Source organism: Amblyomma maculatum, chromosome 11 (assembly GCF_055883805.1).
Source record: "Amblyomma maculatum isolate TAMU_Amacu chromosome 11, ASM5588380v1, whole genome shotgun sequence".
Taxonomy (NCBI): Eukaryota; Metazoa; Arthropoda; class Arachnida; order Ixodida; family Ixodidae; genus Amblyomma; species Amblyomma maculatum.
The window spans coordinates 73,180,310-73,198,594 of record NC_139354.1 but is presented as its reverse complement, the minus strand read 5'-3'; the positions used below and the strand labels follow the sequence as shown (position 1 = coordinate 73,198,594).

Sequence of the window (18,285 nt, the reverse complement as noted above, 5' to 3'; positions counted from 1 at the left end):
GATTTCGAAAAACTATGCAACGTAGAATGAGGAGGGATTGAATTGAAGATAGTTTAACTTCAGCGTTCCAGAAGGTTGTAGTTTTGCGCGGTTTTCTAGGGCCGCATATTTATTTATCATAACATTGATGTAAAAGCCTAACCATAGGCCTTAATTACAAAATGAAGAAGACCAGTGCAAAGCCTGGAGGTTAGATGATTTAAAAGAAGCGGTGCTTAATATCTGCCAGAAAGGACCAGTAGAGTTGAAATGGTTTACATGATCTACCTGAACTTTTATTAGGCATGTTAAGCAGGGATCCAGGCACTGGTAGCGGGCACTGGTAGCGAGCAGGACCGGAGCAGGGGTGGCTTAACTTGCAGTCAGCTAGTCCGCAAAATCACTTTCTCTTCCTCCTTCTCGGTGATCTGCCCAATTAATGGGAACCTCTTCTTCACAATCTTGCCCCCGCAGAAAAGAGGAGCCATCCTGGCGACTCAAGGAGACGAAAGGAATGCGGGGTCGTAGTAAGGCTTCAAACGGTCGACGTGAACAATCTCACGCCCACGGCGGCGAAGGTCGGTGAATGCGGCGAGCGGTTCAATTAGGTAATTCACTGGAGAAGTCTGTTGGAGCAGTAGGTAGGGTCCGTGGTACTTGGAAATAAACTTGCTGCTCAGGCCGGGTGGTGTCGATGGGACCCAGAGCCATACGTGAGCACCGGGAGAGAATTGATGCACAGGGTGGCTGCTGTCGCTGTGCGCTTTCTTCTGGGCTTGCTCGTCCGAAGTAAGCGAGCGAGCCAGCTTGCGACATTCTTCAGCGTGCCTGGCAGCTGCTGAAAGTGATGTGTACTCTGACATATCAGGACGGTAGGGGAGGATGGTGTCGAGTGGAGACGAAGGTTCACGCCCGTACAGCAGAAAAAATGGTGAGAATCCGTTAGTTGCTTGAACGGCGGTTTTATAGGCATAGGTTACAAATGGGAGAATCTTGTCCCAATCGGAGTGGTCGGAGGCGATGTACTTGGACATCATGTCACCTAGTGTGCGATTGAAGCGCTCTGTCAGTCCGTTGGTTTGAGGGTGGTACGCGCTGGATGTCCGGTGGGTGGTTTGGCATTCGCGTAGGAGCGCTTCGACAACCTCGGATAGGAAAGGTTTGCCTCGATCACTTAGAAGTTCTCGGGGGGCACCGCGCCGCAGAATGAAATGATGAAGAAGAAAGGACGCGATAGCGGGTCCCGTGGCATCCTGAAGTGCTGCTGTCTCCGCATAGCGAGTAAGGTGATCGACGGCCACGATTACCCAACGATTTCCTGCAGGTGTGTACGGTAGAGGTCCATACAAATCGATGCCAACACGATCGAATGGTGGATATGGGCACGGAAGGTGCTGTAGTGGAGCCGGCTGATGGAGAGGAGGCGGCTTGCGACGTTGGCAATCGATGCACGAACGCACATACTTACTGACGAAGGTACACATACCGCGCCAGTAAAAGCGCTGTCGCAACCGTTCATAAGTCTTAAATACACCCACATGGCCACACTGCGGATCGTTGTGGTGAGATGCGCAGATATCACTTCGAAGATGGCGAGGTACGACGAGCAGCCACTTACGGCCATCTGGCATATAGTTGCATCGATAGAGAAGATGGTCACGAAGGGCGAAATGCTGCGCTTGACGACGAAGGGCGCGAGGAGCCGGTGAAAGTGACGAGTTCGTAAGAAGATCGATTAGTGATGTAAGCCACGGATCCTTGCGCTGTTCTGATGGCATGTCGTTGATGGACAAAGAAGACAAGGCGGAGCTGGAGGCAGGAGACAACGGAGCGTCAGGCGACACTGGCGAGCGGGATAAAGCGTCTGCGTCGGAGTGCTTACGCCCTGTACGATAGATGACTCGAATATCATACTCTTGTAGTCTAAGCGACCAGCGGGCGAGACGGCCGGTGGGGTCTTTTAGTGAAGACAACCAACATAAAGCGTGGTGGTCCGTAACAACATCAAATGGGCGCCCATACAAGTATGGCCGAAATTTCTGAAGCGCCCAAACAATTGCCAAGCATTCCTTTTCTGTCACCGTGTAGCTGGTCTCGACCTTGGTCAGCGTTCGACTTGCGTACGCCACAACGTATTCATCAACACCGGGTTTTCGTTGGGCAAGAACAGCGCCGAGGCCGGCGTCGCTGGCATCGGTGTGCACTTCGGTAGGAGCAGCAGGATCGAAATGGCGCAATACGGGGGGTGAGGTAAGTATCTTGCGCAATGTCGTAAAAGCAGCATCGCAAGCCGGCGACCAGGCAGAAAGATCTTTGTGAGCGCTGAGAAGTCGCGTCAGAGGGGCAATGATGGTCGCAAAGTTCCGAACGAAACGCCTAAAATAGGAGCATAAGCCTATAAAGCTGCGTAATTGCTTGATAGATGTTGGCTTCGGGAACTCAGCGACAGCTCGAAGTTTAGATGGATCAGGGAGGATGCCATCTTTGGACACTAAATGCCCTAAAATAGTGAGTTGGCGAGCGGCGAAATGGCACTTTTTCAGATTGAGCTGTAGACCGGCGTTGCTAAGGCATTGCAAGACGGTTTCAAGGCGAGTTAGGTGGGTCGCGAAGTCGGATGAAAATACAACAATATCATCCAAGTAGCAGAGACATGTGTGCCACTTCAAACCGCGGAGAATATTGTCCATCATGCGTTCAAATGTGGCGGGCGCATTACACAGGCCAAATGGCATCACGTTGAACTCGTAGAGCCCGTCGGGGGTGACAAAAGCTGTCTTGGGGCGATCGTCCTCAGCCATCGGAACTTGCCAGTAGCCAGAACGTAAATCGATTGAAGAGAAAAATTCCGCTCCATGCAAAGTGTCCAGCGCGTCGTCTATGCGTGGTAGCGGATAGACGTCCTTTCGTGTGATTGCATTAAAGCGTCGGTAGTCCACACAGAACCGAATAGACCCGTTTTTCTTCTTGACTAAGACGACCGGGGACGCCCAAGGGCTACTGGAAGGCTGAATTACACCCCTACTGAGCATCTCGTCGACTTGCTCATCAATAATGCGGCGCTCTGAGGCTGATACACGATAAGGGCGTTGGCGTAATGGGGTGTGCGTACCAGTATAGATGTGGTGAGAAACAGTTGACGTACGACCCAAGGATAGCTGCTGGATGTCAAAGGAAGCTTGGAATCGGTTCAGTAAGTCGAGGAGCTTGGCGCGTTGATCTGGAGCGAGAGCACTGTCGATGGCTTTGTCGAAGGTAGCCAGAGGCGGTGAAGGAGACGAGGAACGAGGTGGGCTAAGGGCACTGACGTTGTGGGATATTGTGTCGGCACAGGTGGAGAAAACCGGTGGGACGGTCACAAAATTTTCTGATCGAACAGGCTCAGCATGCCCAACGCACTCGCCACGTTGCAACGTGAGTGGATAGAACGAATCGTTAGTAATGGCTAGTTCGGTGCGTCCACTTCGTACACTAAGGACGGCGTAGGGCAGGGGAAGGGTGGCTTAACTTGCAGTCAGCTAGTCCGCAAAATCACTTTCTCTTCCTCCTTCTGCCCAATTAATGGGAACCTCTTCTTCACAGGCAGTACATTATGTACGTTTCTTTCTTCTAAGCGCTTTAACATTGTCATAAAAATATTTTTTCCATTGATTATTTTACTTTCAAACTATTATGCATATTTGCCTAAAGGTCTTACTGCTCTTTTTGTTTTTTTTTCTGCACGCACAAGATAATGTTCGCTCATTTGTGGCGGCGGGGTTTGATTTCGATTGAGCATTTACTGCAGCGCATGCTCCATGGACGCATTCCATAATGGCCGTGATCGTTAAGAGAAAAAGGGGCCTTTCCTCAATTAAACAAACTGGAATTACGAACTCAAACCAGATAAGATTTCAAACAATCATTTCTTTAAACGCTTCAGGGATGTCCCTTGCAAAGGGCTTTCAGTGCACTTGTGACAGCAAATGTGCATTTCTCTGTCTACGCTTTCGAGTAGTCTCCCAATTTGAGAACTCACAGAACTTTTAAACTTATCGTCGACTGTTATCACGTGAGACAGGTTGTGTAGCCTTCGCAGTGGAGTTATCGCATTGCCAGTGGAATGATTTTAATGGCTGAAAGTAACCATAAACCGACGTTCGCGGAGGAAAAACCTTAGAATAAAATGAGACATTTGCCCGGCGACGATTCAACACGCGGCGCAAAAAACGACGGTTCGTGCCCGATCTAGTATGGTAAGATATTTTCTCCCGTCGGTCGCTGCTTCACTGCATCTTCGTGGACGTAACACAATCAGTGCGCAGAAATACGTCTCGCAACCCTGCTATCTACAATGGCCGACGCAACAGTCGGCTTCGTTCTATTGCGAGCACACCTTTGTATATACCGTCTAAAGGATTATTTCAAGTGACGTGAATCGTAACATTTATGATCAAACATAATCGAATCTGCGATCGAAGCTAGCGCATATGCTTGCACCGGCAGGGGCGGTGAAAAAGCTGCCGACGCCAAGCGCACTGCGGGTACTCCTCAGATGATGTGCATGCAAGTGCTTTTTTCTTGCAGCGATTAAGTAACTCCTCTTTGCAATGAAAATAACGTATCGAACTCCTAATATTACTGCTTTCGTGTGGGTTTTGATGCGGTAGCAATAAATATGCACCGATGATCTCTTTTACTGTGACTAGTCGCGGGGTTTGATCACCCGTTGCCGTCGCAACCTAAGCAACATTGGCCGACTGCCGACATATGGCCGATCATCGGCAGCTGGTGGGTAGCCGATTATCGGTCATATGGGCCTTGGAATTGCCTTTTTTGCTAATGGTCTTTTCAACGAGAAACCTGAACTGTAGGCTGAAGCGACTGCCAACCCCAGTAAATAAAAAGGTTGAACACGTGAATGGTAACAGAGAAGGCGCGTGCGAGAATTTGAGAACCCCATTGTAATCAGCAGAAATACTGCAACCCACTATCAAACGGCTATCAAACAAAAATCCGGCCGCAAGTAAAAACAAAATTAAGTGGACACGCTATTACATAAAGAGATGATCAGAATGTGTTGAATGAAATAAAATATATAGAATCCCAATGAGCATTTTTTTTATCTACGGTATCAAATGCTGCTTAATCACGGCGGTGAAGTAGCAACGATGTCAAGGAGAAAAAAAAAACCTCGGAAACTCTATCAGTCGAGCTATGTAGTAGGTGTTATCCGTCGCTCTATCTCCTAGGAAGCAGACTACAATTTATAGAGATAACCAGGGTATATGTATATCCTGGTCTGGAAATAAATAGCGTCTAAAATATTTTTATTGATGATATCGAATCCTGCAAAATGACAGCAGTGAAGTAGCAAGGATGACAATAGAAAACATAACCTCGGATATTCTATTGGTTGAACTGCGTCGCAGGTGTTGTCAAGGGGACCCTCTTCTCTCACACTGACCACTGCTAACAAAGCCCGCTTAGAGGGCTGAAGGTTTATTTGCTCGTGTTGACAGCTGCCCATCAGAGCGTTCTCTCAGATTACTCGAGGAATACGAGACGCGACTTCCCGCCCGCGCACTGAGCCGGACTTTCATTTTTACGAACACACACCTTATAGCTAAGCGGTTATGTGCATTGAACCGCTGCGAGGGAAGGAAAAGAAATCACCTTCATGTTTCTTTTATTTTTCAGGTGTTCCCACATATCAGGCAGGGCGAAAACAATATATGTCAGACCAATAATTTTTTGTTTTTATCAACATAGGCACAAAAGCAAAGGTGGCGCCTGATTTCTCCATAAAGATGAAAAAAACCAAAACATGGCGACACATTTTGAGAGAAGCATTGTTCCCACAAACACATCAATATAGAGACAATATAACCCAGGCCCATTTCTTTTCCCACTAATATACTCAGAAGGTCATCGTTGCTGTCGGCAGGGCCCTCAAGCATCGCCATCCAACGGATACCCCACCTTGTTCGTTGTTGTCATGCTCAAAACAATGGATGCATACTGATCAAAAAATTCTGAGAATCGGCCCCCTAAAGCTGCCCAGTGAGTTGCTGTTTAACCGAAATTATCCCCACCAACTTCCGTCAAGTTTTAAGAAATAAATTCTTTGAGGCAGGAAAACGAAACAACTGCGTGTATTCGCCTGCCGACTTGCGCTACACAGTCGTTTTAGCAATTAATAATAAGTAAATTATATAATTTGTAATTCGAAAGTAACATTTAGACAATAATTGTGTTTTGAAAAAATGAACAGGACCTTCAGAAACCCCATTCCAGTTACTTGCGATAAAGAAAGCCTCATGTATATCTTCGTTCTGAGCTCCAGAAAAATACCTCAGAAGGTAAAAAATTGCCGTCCCTAGCGATTGCATGGCGCGCATTCCCGTGACCCCATTGAGCTCATCCCAACCGTGGCTTGAAGGAACGAAATCAGCAGTGGCCCTGGCTGTCAGTTGCAGGGACAGGGCGACATGTCTCGGGTGGTTTCTTTGCCCACGTAAACCAGTCAGCGCATCTGAAGGGGCAAGTTGCAGCCAGCGCGGGGAGCTCGCTGCAGAAAGCGGGAAAATACAAACCTACCTTTGGCGCAAATAGGGTTTGCCTTATTTTATGTTATTGATAGACCGGCAGAGAGGCTCGAGGTAGGCCGCAAACAGCAGGGGTGACAGGGGGCAGCCTTGCCTCACTGACGACAGCACACGAATGCTGTCAGTGAGCTCTCCATTCGCAATTATCCGTGTCGTGCAGTTCGCATACACCATTCGAACACCTTCCTCAATCACTCGCCCTATGTTTGAGTGTGCCAATACTTCGAACAAGGCATCGTGCGAAACGCGATCGAATGCTTTGGCGAGATCCCGCTGTATCATTGCCACTCGAGATCCAATCGCGTCACAACACTCCAAAACAGTTCGTACCACGTGCACATTAGTTGCGATGCTTCGACCTTTAATGCCGCACGTCTGGTGTGGCCCAACCAGACTCGGTATTACACTTTGAAGCCTTTTCTCCAGCACTTTCATGTATATTTTGTACTCCACGTTGGTGAGGCTTATCGGCCGATAAGAACCCACCAACAGGCGTTTTCCTGGCTCATCATACTTCGAAATCAAAACAATGTGCGAGGTAGAAAGCGAAGGTGGAACTTGCTTACGCTCGTATGACTCGTCTAGCACTTTAAGCAAAATCTGGGCTGTGTAATCTTTAAATGCTTTGTAGAAAGCAGCGCCAAGCCCGTCAGGTCCTGGCGACTTTCCCATCGGAAGCTCGTCTATCGCACTTTCTATTGTTCTTCTACCCTGAACGGGCCCGCACCGAAACATATAAAATGTCATTTTTTCTTCGAACAGCCAATGACTGGAATGACCTTCCATCCGAAGTGGCGGCCATCACCAATCGTGTTCTATTCAAAACCGCCATTGAAGACCATCTGTGTTCGTATTAACTTTTTGTTTGCCCACCCCTCATGTAATGTCCCCTGTGGACCCTTGAGGAAACAATAAATAAATAAAAATTCTATTTCTGTCAAACTTGTGGGTCGTTCTAGACGCGTTTTAACATCATCATCGAGTTTTGGCATTTGGCGCAAAAATTCTGCCTGAAAGCCATTTTGACTTCGCGTTTACGGCCAAGCAATTCATTGTAGTGTTCTATAAAGGCATTTTTGATAGTAGCAGGGTCACTAGTTACAGCACCTCGGTTGTCAATTTGCCGTATTTCCTTTTGATACGCGTGCCGTTTTTCATCTGACAGCGCTCGCTTAGATGGCGTCTCCCCCGCCCAAAATTTTTCCGACCTTGCTCTTATCACTGCTGCCTTATACTTTTCAGTGTCAATGTTTTCAAGTTGTCACTTCAAGGCTTTTATTTCTTGTGCATATCTTCGCGGCTGGATGCTATCCATGCTAAGCAAAAACTTAAGCTCCTCGTGCATTTCTTTCTCTTTTCTTTTTTCGTCATATCGAATTGCGCTTGCAGTTTTGATAGCTAAAAGCTTTACTCTCTGCTTTAGCTCCTCCCACTCAACTATACAGCTTTCGGCCTGCATCGAAAGTAATTTATCGAGTTTCTTTCGTTGTCTCTCTTACAAAACTGTCGTCCTCTAAAAGCTTCACGTTAAATTTCCACAGGTGCCAGTTAAATCGTGACCTCCGATGTTTCCTGCCAAATGTTCCAATTACTAAGCAATGGTCACTGAAGCTTACGGGCTTAACGTCATACTCTGTGCACAATGAAGCCAGTTCAACAGAGACATAAATTCGATCTAATCTGGCGTGGCTATACCTTTGAAAATGCGTGTATTTAGGGTGTGCGTCGTAAGAGAACAAATAGCCAACGTCTTCGACATTACATTCATTAATTAAAGAGTGAAGCAGCTGAGCACTCTTATCCCTCATTAGCAAATTTTTTGCGTGGCTACATATATATATATATATATATATATATATATATATATATATATATATGAAGGAAAGAAGCCAACAGTCGGCGAGGCCAATGAAAGCATTGGGGATGGTACTTTGTCTTTGTCTTTTTTTTAATGTTTTACTTGGATAATCACAGAAATTAGTAATCTGTTTAGGGGAAAGATAATTAGACACAAAGTAGAAGAAGAAACAACGTGCCGATGGTGGGATCCGAACCCACGACCTCCGAATAACGCGTCCGGTGCTCTTCCAACTGAGCTACATCGGCCGCTGTCCCCCCTGCTACTTTCTTGGGCATTTATGTTGTCTGTATACGAACCTTGAGAGTGTTCACCAGCGCCACCCTCAGCCATAGCGGCGGACGTGGGACGTCCTTTGTTACCGCCAGCGTCACGTAGAACGTGATCAAGAGCGAGGGCGAAAGCTGTGCTAGAACCCTCTTACGCTACCTATGGCTTCAAGACTGCCAGAACCGAGACCCCCGTAAGCTACAAGCAGATCAATCAAGAAGAAATGAGAGTGCTCGTTATAATACATGAAGGAAAGAAGCCAACAGTCGGCGAGGACAAAGAAAGCATTGGGGATGGTACTTTGTCTTTGTCTTTTTTTTTTAATGTTTTACTTGGATAATCACAGAAATTAGTAAAGCAATCTGTTTAGGGGAAAGATAATTAGACACAAAGTAGAAGAAAAAACAACGTGCCGATGGTGGGATCCGAACCTACGACCTCCGAATAACGCGTCCGGTGCTCTTCCAACTAAGCTACATCGGCCGCTGTCCCCCCTGCTACTTTCTTGGGCATTTATGTTGTCTGTATACGAACCTTGAGAGTGTTCACCAGCGCCACCCTCAGCCATAGCGGCGGACGTGGGACGTCCTTTGTTACCGCCAGCGTCACGTAGAACCTGATCAAGAGCGAGGGCGAAAGCTGTGCTAGAACCCTCTTACGCTACCAATGGCTTCAAGACTGCCAGAACCGAGACCCCCGTAAGCTACAAGCAGATCAATCAAGGGGAAATGAGGGTGCTCGTTATAATACATGAAGGAAAGAAGCCAACAGTCGGCGAGGCCAAGGAAAGCATTGGGGATGGTACTTTGTCTTTGTCTTTTTTTAATGTTTTACTTGGATAATCACAGAAATTAGTAAAGTAATCTGTTTAGGGGAAAGATAATTAGACACAAAGTAGAAGAAAAAACAACGTGCGATGGTGGGATCCGAACCCACGAACTCCGAATAACGCGTCCGGTGCTCTTCCAACTGAGCTACATCGGCCGCTGTGTATATATATATATATATATATATATATATATGTGAAGGAAAGAAGCCAACAGTCGGCGAGGCCAAGGAAAGCGTTGGGGATGGTAGTTTGTCTTTTTTTTAATGTTTACTTGGATAATCACAGTAATTAGTAATGTAATCTGTTTAGGGGAAGATAATTAGACACAAAGTAGAAGAAAAACAACGTGCCGATGGTGGGATCCGAACCCACTATCTCCGAATAACGCGTCCGGTGCTCTTCCAACTGAGCTATATATATTCTGATCTGGAAATAAATAGCGTATAAAATATTTTTATTCATTATATTCAATCCTGCAAAACGACACCAGTGAAGTAGCAAGGATGAGAAGAGCAAAAATATAACCTCAGAAATTCTATTGGTTGAACTCCGTCGGAAGTGTCGTCAAGAAGACCCTCTCCTAACACTGACCACTGCTAACAAAACCCATTTAGAGGGCTAAAGTTTTATTTGCTCGTGTTGACAGCTGCTCATGGGAGCTTTCTCTCAGGTTACTCGGGGAATACGAGACGGGACTTCCCGCACGCGCACCGAGCCAGACTATTTCACTTTTATCAACACACATCTTATAACTAAGCGCCTTAGCGCATTCAACCGCTGCGAGGGAAGGAAAAGAAATCACCTTCGTGTTTCTTTTATTTTTCAAGTGCTCCCACATATAAGTGCGAAACAATACATGTCAGACCAATGAACATTTTCTTTTTTGTGGACATAGGCGCGAAAGCAGACGTGGCGCCTGACTTCCCCATAAATGTAGAAAAAACCTAAACCTGGCGACATATTTGAAGAGGAAGCATTGTTCCCACAAACACATTAGTATAGAGACAATACAATCCTGGTGAATTTCCATTCCCACTGTAGTGAACTACACGAGGATATACGAAGACGAGGATTAAGGAGGCGAAAATATCACGAAGACCAGGATAAGGACGACGAAGTGCCGCTGCGCTGCTCGTGCTCGCTTGTGGAGACTGAGACTGGCTGTGTTCTTGTGTGGTTCGCCGTGAACCTTCGACAGGGCTATTATCCCTGTTAAAGCACAGTAAAAACCCCCTTTCACTTGGTGGAGGTGCTGGGTAATCAATACAAAAGCGAAACGAGCCATCTTTCTTTTTCACTAGCTCCACTGGTGAAGACCAGGGGCTTTGTGATGGACGAATTACACCACGTTGTAGCATGTCCTCAACTTGTTCATTGATCACGCGACGCTCTGCCACTGACACACGATAGGGGCGCTGTCGAAAAGGCGAGTTAGAGCCGGTCTGAATGTAATGCGCGACTGTGGAAGTGCGGCCGAGAGGTGTGTGGGCGGCGTCGAAAGCGAAGCGAAATGTCTGTAAAAGGGCCACGAGCTGAGTCCAGTAGGTGGAAGGAAGAGCGTCATCGATGGCGGTTCGGAAGAAGTCGTCAATCAGGCGTCGGATCGGACTGCAGAGCGTCAATGTAGTTACTGCGGTAGGTCTCGGAGGCATCCAAGTCAGAGAGAACGCGGGCTGGTTGAATAGAACCGGGAGATTCCCCACGTAGCAGAGTAATCGGGCGTGGGGACGGATTGTAGATGAGTAGCTTCGTGAAGCCACCGTGAACATCGAGAACAGCAGATGGCAGCGGCAAGTGCTTGCGGTGGATGAAGGATGCAGACGGTGTAAATAAAACACTAACGTCTGACACGGCAGGACACGAAAGAGGCACAAGGGCACAAGCCTCTGGTGCTACGTCGACATCTTCAGCGATGGTCAGCTTTTGAGGACACACTGAACGGTTGTCGTCGGGCAGTGCGTCGCACAGTGCAGAAAATTCTACTTCAGCTCGGGCGCAATCGATCACGGCGTTATTTTTAGACAAGAAGTCCCATCCGAGGATCACGTCGTGAGAACAAGATGACAAAACTACAAACTCGACACTGTACAAAATACCTTCAATGACGACACGCGCTGTACATGCTGCTAAAGGTGCAATCCTCTCTTCACTGGCAGTGCGGAGCGACAAACCGATAAATGACGTCGTAACTTTTCGTAATCGTCGGCAGAGTTGCTCATTAATCACTGGCACTGCAGCACCCGTATCGACCAGCGCATATACGGACAGACCATCGATAGAAATCATTATAATGTTCGTGGGCGGAATATGAGGCCTTGAGCTTTTCGCAGAGTACGCAGTTCTTGCCTCAGGAACCGCGGAGCTTAGTTTCCCTCGTCAGCAGGTGGTGGGCGCCGGCGCATTGGTGACAGTGACCGGCGACGCGGAGAAGGAGAACGACGGGTTGTATATGAACGCTGTTCTGGGGCATACGCAGGCGGAGAGTGGGCAGAACGAAGCAGCGGTGGGGAGTAATCAGAAGACGCAGGCTCGGCCATGCGACGACGACATCGGCGGGCCACATGTCCAGCGAAACCACAGTAGTAGCAAATAGGACGATTGTCCGAAGTACGCCAAGGGTTGTAATAGCGCGCAGTGGGCGGATGAAGCGGGGCCGTTTGAGGAAGCGGTGCAGGGCGTAGAACAGGCTGCATGGGTTGTGACGGCTCAGGCGGTGGCCGCGCAGCCACAGCCGCGTAGGTCAAAGGGGCTGGAACAGCAGGTTGACTATACTGGACTGGTGCTTCGACGTATGTCAAAGGAGCAACAGAAGGAGCTTCAGGAAGCGTGGGGAGTGCTTCCGCGACCTGTTGGCGGATGACTTGCTGCAGCTTTGGCACCAAAGGAGTGGTAGCGTCAGGACGTTGGCGAACGAGGGATAGTTGACGGGCAACTTCTTCTCGAACGAACTGCTGTATTGTGGCAGCAAGGTGGACTGGTCTGCTTCAGGTGTTAAATCTGCAAGCGGCGCGGGGTTTGAGAGCGAAGAGCGAGTGATGTTACGGCGCTTGCGTAATTCATCAAAGTTGTGGCATGCGTTGATAACGTCGACGACGCTGGCTGGATTTTTAGCCAGAAGCATGTGGAACGTGTCATCATCAATTACTTGCATAATGTGATCAATCTTGGTGCTCTCTGACATTGAAGCGTCCACGCGCTTGCACAGGTCTACGACATCTTCAATATAGCTGGTAAAATTCTCACGAGGAAGCTGTGCACGGCCGCGCAGGCGTTGCTCAGCGCGCAACTTGCGCACTGCAGGCCGGCCGAAAATATCGGCAAAACTAGACTTGAAAGTAGACCACGATGTGATATCAGCCTCGTGGTTGCGGAACCATAGGTTTGCAACGTCCGTTAGGTAGAAAATGACGTTATTGAGTTTTTGGTTGTCGTCCCAGTGGTTGTGAATACTGACCCGCTTATATGAGGCCAGCCAGTCTTCCACGTCATGGTCGCCGGTTCCGCTGAAGATAGGAGGATCACGCTGGCGCAAAGCTCCAGCGCAGAACACCGCGGATGAGGTGTTCTGCGAACGAACACTAATATACTCAGAAGGTCATCGTTACAGTCGGCAGCGCTCTCAAGCATCGCCATCCAAAGGATACAACACCTTGTTCGTTGTTGCTATGCTCAAAACGCTGAATGCATACTGTTCAAATAATTCTCAGAATCGGCACGCTAAAGCTACCCTATGAGGTGCGGTTTAACCGAAATTATCCCCGCCAACTTTCGTCAAGGTTTAAGAAATAAACTATCTGAGGCAGGCAAACGAAAGACCTGTGTGTATTCGCCAGCCGACTTACGCACCACAAGCATTTTAGCATTTAATAATAACTAAATTATATAACTTGTAATTGTAAAGTAACCTTTAGACAATAATTGTGTTTTTGAAAAAATTGGACAGCACCTTCGGAAACCCCCCTTCCAGTTACTTGCGATAAAGAAAGCCTCATGTGTATCTTCGTTCCGAGCTCCAGAGAAAGAACTTGGAAGATAAAACATTCCCATGCTTAGCGATTGCATGGCGCGCATTCCCGTGGCCTCATTGAGCTCATCCCAACCGTGGCTTGAAAGAACGAAATCAGCAGTGGCCCTGGCTGTACGGCCCCGTTGCAGGGACAGGGCGGCATGTCTCGGGTGGTTATCTTGCCCACGTGAACCAGTCAGCGCACCTGAAGGTGCAAGTTGCAGCCAGCGCGGGCAGCTCGCTGCAACAAGCGGGAAAATACAAACCTGCCTCTGGCATAAATGGGTTTGCCTTTTTTTATGCTAACCTCGCTGCAGCCAGGGAATCTTGCCTAATTCCAGAAAATGTCGTTCTAATGAGCTTGATATGTTTGGCCTGGGATGACAAATCGGAAATTTCGCTGATGCAGACCAATAGGCTGCAAACGAATAGCGTTTGTGCGTTCGACAGAAAGAGCTAGCTTCGTACTGACAAACGGAATGCCGTTTGTTGCCGAATAACATTGTTTGGCAATCACACTGGCCTCTTTTTTACGATATTATTTGGCTCATTTCATGCAAGCTTTTGAAGAACCTTAGTCAATGCAGATATTGACTAAAGCCACCCGGACCTCGTGCCCGCAGCCCTGCTTCCGTGAGCCCCCTAAGCTGCGGAGTCTCATTGAACTAGTCCGGCTCAAAGCGACAGAATGCCAACCCTTTGCTGCAAAGAAAGGCACATCAGGAGGAACAACAGCACACCGTCCAGTTGGCTTGTGGACCTTCCTCTGAACAGCATGCCTCCCTTTACGTTCTTGCTCTACTTATGGTACTGGCGCCTTCCCTGTGCGCGCTATCCTGCTGTCGTCATTCCAAGGCTTGCCTATGTCTGGAGCATGGTATCCGAGAAGCAGCTTTCGACAACCAGAGGAGCATATTTAAGATGATGGGATGTGGAAAACCAGTTTCCTTCGCCGTCACCACGGCCGACCAAAGCCATCTCAGTGAGCGTCGTGGCAGCGGCGGCTGGGAGAGGAGTAATTACTTCCCCTGGGGCTAAGCGGGAATAGCTATGGGTGCACCACCAAGAAGTCTACATAGAGATAGGATTGCGTTAAGAGAAGACGTTTTCATAAAACCTAGCGGCTCAATTGACTGTAGCGCCCCAAGAGGCCGTTGCTTGACGCACATCCGCTTTCGGTCTAATGCGCGCGGTTTGAATGCCGGTGTGCGCTGCGGCCTGGCACTCCGTTTGAATGCCAGCAAGTGCTGCCGTCCTGCCACTCACTGTTGGCACCTTATTTGAGTTCTGTACGGTGTGCTATTACGTTTCAGTTCTTTGTCAGCATTGTAAAATAAAGTTAGGTTGAAATTGCTGTTACCCGCCAGCACCACAGCTGCGGGACGCCTTTGCCAAACTGGAGTATTACAGATAAGACGCCAGGGGCTTTGTGAAATGAACATATATTTTGCGTCATATAAAAAGAGAACTGATACGCTTCGGTCACCTCTGGTGCGTAAAAGCAACCCCGAAGACAGGCAAAACGCCATCCTATGTGCGCATTACAAAAAAATAAACAAATTACAAAAGGCAATAAACAATACATAGGTAGACAAATGTAGCATGAGTGATATAAAAAGTATCTCATATGTATGATTAAGAAAACCGACATACATTAAAAACACACTCATGGCTTCCTGAGGAGTATCCTTATTTATTTTAAGCTCACATTTAAAGCAAATGAATTGCCAATCGACTTGAGTATTCCACAGGGAACAGTACTGAATTCAGCTTAAATGCACAACTCCCCGCACCGTCACCGGAATTTCGGTACAATTTTGTAAATAGTATTCCAGCATATGGTCACTTCTTTCATCCTCAGCATTACCTTCTTTAGAAACTTTCAACAGTTTCTTATCGTAAATATGCTGTAAGTCCGAAATAAAGTGGAAAACGTTCAGGCTCATGTTAAATATAGCCTTGCATTCATTTCACAATAAAAATAAAAATAGCACTATTTAAATTTAGAGTTACAATGCACAATAGTTTTAATAATAAGATGGTTTCTCTATGCGCGTCTTTGTACCTGGGTCTCTTTGGGACGCTAAATCATACAATCCGACCAAGCTTAGCAACCACAGTCATCACATGGCCAATATGTTGGAATGTGAAAATATGAATTGATATAATATCTCTAAAAAATCTCGCGGATATTTATTTCATACCTATGCTCATATTTTTTCAGGTTGATTAACAGTTATATCGTTGTTGACATACATGACCTAAAATTTAAATCACGTGAAATGGCAAGCAGATCGCCATAAGAGCTCAAACCTATTCACTCCTGGGAGGCGGAAGATTGCTCCAGGCATATTGCAAGTATGCTGCAATTGTTCCACCAGAGCACACAGCAGAGACTTCCGGTTTCGGGCATCAGCTGAAAAATTCATAGTAGAAGTATTCGTTATTTTCATTTAACTTTCACCGAAAACCTGTAAACAGGCTAAACGTGAAAAAGCTGTAAGGAATGAAATTGAGAATAGGGTAAATATAATTTATTGAACCTCTACATACGTACCTACTTAAAAAAGACAATTCCACTGAGAAGATTCTTACAAATATTTTCCAAGCATTGCGCCATTTTCCGATGCTGAACTTTGGTTTAAAAGCAGCATTGAAAGCAGACTACATGTTTCATTCTATAAATATATTTCTTAGACGGGGGGCAACAAGACATGGGCAACCAGTCCGACGTAGATATTGTGTGTAACGTACACTGAAAATTATGACGCGGGTAGAATGCATGTTTTCAGAAATAGAGAGATCGAATTTATCGCCCCGCCACTTCTTTGGTATCAAGCTTTTCATAAAGTTCTCAGCTTTTAATTTCCTGTGACTATAGGTGTAAAGCGTATGGTGTAGAGTGCGTGCAATGCAGGGTTTTTTGTTGCAGATGAGTGAGTCGTCGAAGCACAAGTGTCTGTTTTTGTGTGTGACATTTTTTTCGGCCATCTTAACAGTTACGGTCTCGCACCTACAGCTAGAAGAAATTTGAGAGGAAACACAGGAAGTGCGCGGTCTCCTCGCTTTTCATAGCGCAGCCACCGACATGAGACAAGAAGCAGCTGCAAAGGCGCATGCAAAGTAAGCTTAGTTGAATACTCTTTTCGAGCATGACCCCGGCTCCAACCATTATCCTCTTCTGCTGGTGACAGCCCCTTTGCGAAATGCGAGGGCCACACGCCCCCATATTCCTTCTCATCATACCTTTTGCTGAACAGCTCAAAAGCGCTCGTCCTTAAGCCGTAAGTCTATTATTTCTATGTTCAAATTTCATCCGGACAACACATGTTACTCGAAAAAAATTTACCTTTGGTTAAGGAAGAAAAAAAAAACGCCCTGATCAGCAAACCTCAACACTAAACCACGCAAAACTAACGGCTAGGTAAATACAACAAAGAGCGTCTGGCTAGGGTTCGCTGTTATGTAACTGCCCGCCAACGGGCGAGAGTTTGTGGCGCCATGGCTGAGTAGATAGGCTTTTCTCTTCCCACCTAGACCATAGTGCTGAGCTGAACTACTTAACATGCAGCGTAGTTTGCAAGAAGACATTTCTCACCTTGCTTTTGCTGGAATCTGCCCGGGTGTCACAAACGGGCGCTCATGACGTATGCGCCAGGGCCAGTTCACGATCTGTGCAATTCAAGGAACTGGCTTGCGCGGTGTGCGTAAACGGTTAGAAATGCAGCAATTTTCGGCAAAGTAACGTTCCTCATCTTACCGCTCTGACAAACTGCAGTAGTTTGGCTTCGAAGGCCATGAAAACCGTAAACATGCAACGTCCGTCATCACGAAGAAAGACGTTGATCGCATAGGCGGCCATGTCCTTCCGCAGTCTGACTTGTTCTACGCCACCTGCACCCCCGCGCGTGTGACGAGTGCTGATGGCGTCATCATTTTGATGTTGGTCAATTGAATTTATTAGTCGTGCGTCATTTCTTGAGGCCAGAATTCACCTAGTGTCCGCTCTTTACCAAATAATTTGTCGACGAAGTATACCCGGATTCCCCCGAGGAGACGCTAAGAAACTTTTGTTTATCCAGCCGCCAACGCGGGCGGTAGTCTCGTCGCCTCTCCAGTCAGATTTCGGGGAATAGCTGGTCCGGAGTAGAGAGCACCAACGGGAATATTTGTCGCGCATGGCAGCCTGACTTCTGGTTCTCAACAACGAAGTGACCGGTAAACACTCAACGCTCTCGCCGCAGCACTCTGCAGATGCAGTGGTATGGTTTGTACGAAACATGTAGCACTCTCGGGAGATTTCGCAGTATACGCTGTTGAAATCGCACCGCCATTTCCCTAGCCGGTGAGTCCCCAGAAACCATTTTACATAGCCCTGTCATTCCAAGGAATGTTGCTTTTTATTCAGGTATGTTCTGTATTATTTGTAAGCGCAATAAACAACATTTGAGTGTCAATGCCGCGTCGTCCTGGTCCCTGTACCTTTGCTCATTCAGCCGCTCTTAGGAGATGACCCAGCAACACCGAAGCGACGGGGTGGAAGACATCTTCCACATACTGCCACTACAGATGCTTGTATGTTGATATGTGCTGCTACAAAGAGCACTTTTTCTCAAAAACCAAAAAGAATTTCTTATAGGAAGGGAAAGAACAGCCATGAGGAATTAACGGACAAGGCCTGGCTCTGTTTCTTTTTCTTCAAAGAAAAACGTATTGACATCGTGACTCTCTCACGTCTCACATGCGCTTCGATACA

General features: G+C 47.2%; 1 pseudogene; it reads right to left on the bottom strand.

The window, feature by feature from the left end:
• The window catches only part of LOC146174160 (uncharacterized), a 268,166-nt pseudogene that overhangs the window by 234,643 nt on the left and 15,238 nt on the right, over positions 1–18,285 (bottom strand).